This window comes from Oncorhynchus tshawytscha, unplaced genomic scaffold (assembly GCF_018296145.1).
Source record: "Oncorhynchus tshawytscha isolate Ot180627B unplaced genomic scaffold, Otsh_v2.0 Un_contig_3519_pilon_pilon, whole genome shotgun sequence".
In the NCBI taxonomy this organism is placed as follows: Eukaryota; Metazoa; Chordata; class Actinopteri; order Salmoniformes; family Salmonidae; genus Oncorhynchus; species Oncorhynchus tshawytscha.
In genome coordinates, this window is record NW_024609629.1 from 43,253 (window position 1) to 49,995 (window position 6,743).

The window sequence follows — 6,743 nt, forward strand, 5'->3', positions numbered from 1 at the left end:
TGGGCTGGGACTCATCCCCTCCACATGGGCTGGGACTCATCCCCCTCCACCCCCCCCACATGGGCTGGGACTCATCCCTCCCTCCACCCCCCCCCCCCACATGGGCTGAGACTCATCCCTCCACCCCCCACATGGGCTGAGACTCATCCCCCTCAACCCCCCCACATGGGCTGGGACTTAAGCACATCTCACCTGTATACCCATTGGTCTCTTTTCCTAGAGCTGGCCGCCAAGCCAGAGTCCGGACTTGAACATCTCTGGAGAGACCTGAAAATAGCTGTGCAGCGATGCTCTCCATCCAACCTGACAGAACTTGAGAGGATCTGCAGAGAAGAATGGGGAGAAACTCCCCAAATACAGGTGTGCCAAGCTTGTAGCGTCAAACCCAAGAAGACTAGAGGCTGTAGTCGCTGCCAAAGGTGCTTCAACAAAGTACTGAGTAAAGAGTCTGAGTACTTATGGAAATGTGATATTTCTGTTTTGTATTTTAATACATTTGCAAAAACATTTTTTTTTAAACTGTTTTTGCTTTGTCATTATGAGGTATTGTGATGTCATTATGAGGTATTGTGATGTCATTATGCGGTATTGTGATGTCATTATGAGGTGTGTGTAGATTGATGATGAATACTTTCAGAATGCAGTGTATATCATTTTTTGAAAGGTCCGGCTTTAATAAATATACTCTTTAAAGTTGTAATAGTAGAATGTACAAGGTGCAACGTAGAAATTGGGTAGTTCATCGTTCAGTTCCTCTTGTCATGTCAGTCATTACAGAGATATTTATAACTGGTCAGAAATGTCTGGGTCAACTAGTCCATGACAGCATGGGATAGTTGTTTTTTTAGCACATAGATAATGTTGTAATTTTTTTTGTCACTCAAATGAATACATATTAGACACGGTAAATATTTAGAATGGCAAGAAAATTAGTTTTAAAACAGCAACATTTTCTTTGCTCCCTGATGACAAAATGTGTAGAACTGCAGGAACTTTAAACCTGGAACATCCTCTCCACCAACCAGAGGCGTGTGAACGGTGTGGCATGAACAGTGCTGGTGCCCATAGAAATAGACCTGTATCTGATGCTGTCTGGACAGTAGTAGTGTGGCATGAACAGTGCTGGTGCCCATAGAAATAGACCTGTATCTGATGCTGTCTGGACAGTAGTAGTGTGGCATGAACAGTGCTGGTGCCCATAGAAATAGACCTGTATCTGATGCTGTCTGGACAGTAGTAGTGTGGCATGAACAGTGCTGGTGCCCATAGAAATAGACCTGTATCTGATGCTGTCTGGACAGTAGTAGTGTGTCATGAACAGTGCTGGTGCCCATAGAAATAGACCTGTATCTGATGCTGTCTGGACAGTAGTAGTGTGGCATGAACAGTGCTGGTGCCCATAGAAATAGACATGGCGTGGGGGGCTGAGAAACAGAGACCCCTGGTCTAACCCATAATACCAACCTATCTCTACAGGAGAGGGTCCTGGTAGTCTCATTATAACCCATACTACCAACCTATCTCTACTGGAGTCCTGGTAGTCTCATTATAACCCATAATACCAACCTCTCTCTACAGGAGAGAGTCCTGGTGGTCTCATTATAACCCATAATACCAACCTCTCTCTACAGGAGTCCTGGTAGTCTCATTATAACCCATAACACCAACCTATCTCTACTGGAGTCCTGGTAGTCTCATTATAACCCATAATACCAACCTTCTACAGGAGTCCTGGTATTCTCATTATAACCCATAATACCAACCTCTCTCTACAGGTGAGAGTCCTGGCTCTGACTTAGGGACAACTACAAATACTTAGGTGTCTGGTTAGACTGTAAACTCTCCTTCCAGACCCATATCAAACATCTCCAATCCAAAGTTAAATCTAGAATTGGCTTCCTATTTCGCAACAAAGCATCCTTCACTCATGCTGCCAAACATACCCTTGTAAAACTGACCATCCTACCAATCCTCGACTTTGGCGATGTCATTTACAAAATAGCCTCCAATACCCTACTCAACAAATTGGATGCAGTCTATCACAGTGCAATCCGTTTTGTCACCAAAGCCCCAAATATATTACCCACCATTGCGACCTGTACGCTCTCGTTGGCTGGCCTCGCTTCATACTCATCGCCAAACCCACTGGCTCCATGTCATCTACAAGACCCTGCTAGGTAAAGTCCCCTTATCTCAGCTGGTTAAATCAAATAATCTCCCACCTGTAACGCTCCAGCAGGTATATCTCTCTAGTCACCCCAAAACTAATTCTTTCAGATCTCCTTCCAGTTTCTCTGCCAATGACTGGAAGAACTACAAAAATCTCTGAAACTGGAAACACTTATCTCCCTCACTAGCTTTAAGCACCAACTGTCAGAGCAGCTCACAGATTACTGCTTTTGTAAAGCCCACCTATTTTAGCCCAAACAACTACCTCTTTCCCTACTGTATTTAATTTATTTATTTATTTTGTTCCTTTGCACCCCATTATTTTTATTTCTACTTTGCACATTCTTCCATTGCAAATCTACCATTCCAGTGTTTTACTTGCTATATTGTATTTACTTTGCCACCATGGCCTTTTTTTGCCTTTACCTCCCTTCTCACCTCATTTGCTCACATCGTATATAGACTTGTTTATACTGTATTATTGACTGTATGTTTGTTTTATTCCATGTGTAACTCTGTGTCGTTGTATCTGTCAAACTGCTTTGCTTTATCTTGGCCAGGTCGCAATTGTAAATGAGAACTTGTTCTCAACTTGCCTACCTGGTTAAATAAAGGTGAAATAAAAAATAAATATATATATATTTTTTTTTTACAGATCTCTGGTTTCAGCCATTCGCTAATTAGAAAGGTAAATTGGCAGCTGCGCAGTTTGGATTCTGGCTTCCCCTAAAGTAAATGTATCTTTTGTTAAAATATTTTAAATTCTCCTCCTGTTTAAATAAAAGAATTCACAATTCATTACCAGACATCTTGACTCAGCCACAGAGAGTCATTACCAGACATCTTGACTCAGCCACAGAGAGTCATTACCAGACATCTTGACTCAGCCACAGAGAGTCATTACCAGACATCTTGACTCAGCCACAGAGAGTCATTACCAGACATCTTGACTCAGCCAGAGAGTCATTACCAGACATCTTGACTCAGTCACAGAGAGTCATTACCAGACATCTTGACTCAGCCACAGAGAGTCATTACCAGAGAGCTTGACTCAGCCACAGAGAGTCATTACCAGACATCTTGACTCAGCCACAGAGAGTCATTACCAGACATCTTGACTCAGTCACAGAGAGTCATTACCAGACATCTTGACTCAGCCACAGAGAGTCATTACCAGAGAGCTTGAATCAGCCACAGAGAGTCATTACCAGAGAGTCATTACCAGACATCTTGACTCAGCCACAGAGAGTCATTACCAGAGAGCTTGACTCAGCCACAGAGAGTCATTACCAGAGAGCTTGACTCAGCCACAGAGAGTCATTACCAGAGAGCTTGACTCAGCCACAGAGGGCCATTAGCACCTTCAAATATATAGCTGTGGATTGTTTCAAATCACAAGTGTATAGGCATGTGCCTATTGGGGGAAGCCAGCAGTTTAGGCAGTGCTGATTATTGACTTGGTCTAGCTGATTATTGACTTGGCCTAGCTGATTATAATCAGGCCTAGCTGATTATTGACTTGTGTCTGTCAGTAAAAAGCATCTAAAATGTGTGAAGATAATGTGTCTTGAGTTTAACATTGAGACAGGAAGAGGGAAGGGGGGAGGGAGGGAGGGAGGGGGTGTGGGGGTCTCTCTCCAGAATGCTCTCAGCTCTCCAGAATGCTCTCAGCTCTCCAGAATGCTCTCAGCTCTACAGAATGCTCTCAGCTCTACAGAATGCTCTCAGCTCTCCAGAACGCTCTCAGCTCTACAGAATGCTCTCAGCTCTACAGAATGCTCTCAGCTCTACAGAATGCTCTCAGCTCTACAGAACGCTCTCAGCTCTACAGAACGCTCTCAGCTCTACAGAATGCTCTCAGCTCTACAGAACGCTCTCAGCTCTACAGAATGCTCTCAGCTCTACAGAATGCTCTCAGCTCTACAGAATGCTCTCAGATCTACAGAATGCTCTCAGCTCTACAGAATGCTCTCAGTTCTACAGAATGCTCTCAGCTCTACAGAACGCTCTCAGCTCTCCAGAACGCTCTCAGCTCTCCAGAACGCTCTCAGCATGCTCTCAGCTCTACAGAATGCTCTCAGCTCTCCAGAATGCTCTCAGCTCTCCAGAATGCTCTCAGCTCTCCAGAATGCTCTCAGCTCTCCAGAATGCTCTCAGCTCTACAGAATGCTCTCAGCTCTACAGAATGCTCTCAGCTCTCCAGAATGCTCTCAGCTCTACAGAATGCTCTCAACTCTACAGAACGCTCTCAGCTCTACAGAACACTCTCAGCTCTACAGAACGCTCTCAGCTCTACAGAATGCTCTCAGCTCTACCGAATGCTCTCAGCTCTCCAGAACACTCTCAGCATGCTCTCAGCTCTACAGAAAGCTCTCAGCTCTACAGAACGCTCTCAGCTCTACAGAATGCTCTCAGCTCTACAGAATGCTCTCAGCTCTCCAGAATGCTCTCAGCATGCTCTCAGCTCTACAGAATGCTCTCAGCTCTCCAGAACGCTCTCAGCTCTACAGAACGCTCTCAGCATGCTCTCAGCTCTACAGAATGCTCTCAGCATGCTCTCAGCTCTACAGAATACTCAGCTCTCCAGAATGCTCTCAGCATGCTCTCAGCTCTACAGAATACTCAGCTCTACAGAATGCTCTCAGCTCTACAGAACGCTCTCAGCATGCTCTCAGCTCTACAGAATGCTCTCAGCTCTCCAGAATGCTCTCAGCTCTCCAGAATGCTCTCAGCTCTCCAGAATGCTCTCAGCTCTGCAGAATGCTCTCAGCTCTGCAGAATGCTCTCAGCTCTACAGAATACTCTCAGCTCTACAGAATGCTCTACAGAATGCTCTCAGCTCTACAGAATGCTCTCAGCTCTACAGAATGCTCTCAGCTCTACAGAACGCTCTCAGCTCTACAGAATGCTCTCAGAATGCTCTCAGCTCTCCAGAATGCTCTCAGCTCTACAGAACGCTCTCAGCTCTACAGAACGCTCTCAGCTCTCCAGAATGCTCTCAGCTCTCCAGAATGCTCTCAGCTCTCCAGAATGCTCTCAGCTCCAGAATGCTCTCAGCTCTCCAGAATGCTCTCAGCTCTCCAGAACGCTCTCAGCTCTACAGAATGCTCTCAGCTCTACAGAATGCTCTCAGCTCTACAGAATGCTCTCAGCTCTACAGAATGCTCTCAGCTCTACAGAATACTCTCAGCTCTACAGAATGCTCTCAGCATGCTCTCAGCTCTCCAGAACGCTCTCAGCTCTACAGAATGCTCTCAGCTCTACAGAACGCTCTCAGCTCTACAGAATGCTCTCAGCTCTACAGAATGCTCTCAGCTCTACAGAATGCTCTCAGCTCTACAGAATGCTCTCAGCTCTACAGAATGCTCTCAGCTCTACAGAATGCTCAGCTCAGCATGCTCTCAGCTCTACAGTATGCTCTCAGCTCTACAGAACGCTCTCAGCTCTACAGAATGCTCTCAGCTCTACAGAATACTCTCAGCTCTACAGAATACTCTCAGCTCTACAGAATGCTCTCAGCTCTACAGAATGCTCTCAGCTCTACAGAATGCTCTCAGCTCTACAGAAGCTCTACAGAATGCTCTCAGCTCTCCAGAATGCTCTCAGCTCTCCAAAATGCTCTCAGCTCTACAGAATGCTCTCAGCTCTACAGAATGCTCTCAGCTCTACAGAATGCTCTCAGCATGCTCTCAGCTCTACAGAATGCTCTCAGCTCTACAGAACGCTCAGCTCTACAGAATGCTCTCAGCTCTACAGAATGCTCTCAGCTCTACAGAACGCTCTCAACATGCTCTCAGCTCTACAGAACGCTCTCAGCTCTACAGAATGCTCTCAGCTCTACAGAATGCTCTCAGCTCTACAGAATGCTCTCAGCTCTCCAGAATGCTCTCAGCTCTCCAGAATGCTCTCAGCTCTCCAGAATGCTCTCAGCTCTCCAGAATGCTCTCAGCTCTCCAGAATGCTCTCAGCTCTCCAGAATGCTCTCAGCTCTACAGAATGCTCTCAGCTCTACAGAATGCTCTCAGCATGCTCTCAGCTCTACAGAATGCTCTCAGCTCTACAGAATGCTGTCAGCTCTCCAGAATGCTCTCAGCTCTACAGAATGCTCTCAGCTCTACAGAACGCTCTCAGCATGCTCTCAGCTCTACAGAATGCTCTCAGCTCTACAGAACGCTCTCAGCAGAATGCTCTCAGCTCTACAGAATGCTCTCAGCTCTACAGAATGCTCTCAGCTCTACAGAATGCTCTCAGCTCTACAGAATGCTCTCAGCTCTACAGAATGCTCTCAGCTCTACAGAACGCTCTCAGCTCTACAGAATGCTCTCAGCTCTACAGAATGCTCTCAGCTCTCCAGAATGCTCTCAGCTCTACAGAATGCTCTCAGCTCTACAGAATGCTCTCAGCTCTCCAGAACGCTCTCAGCTCTCCAGAACGCTCTCAGCTCTACAGAATGCTCTCAGCTCTACAGAACGCTCTCAGCTCTACAGAACGCTCTCAGCTCTACAGAACGCTCTCAGCATGCTCTCAGCTCTACAGAACGCTCTCAGAATGCTCTACAGAATGCTCTCAGCTCT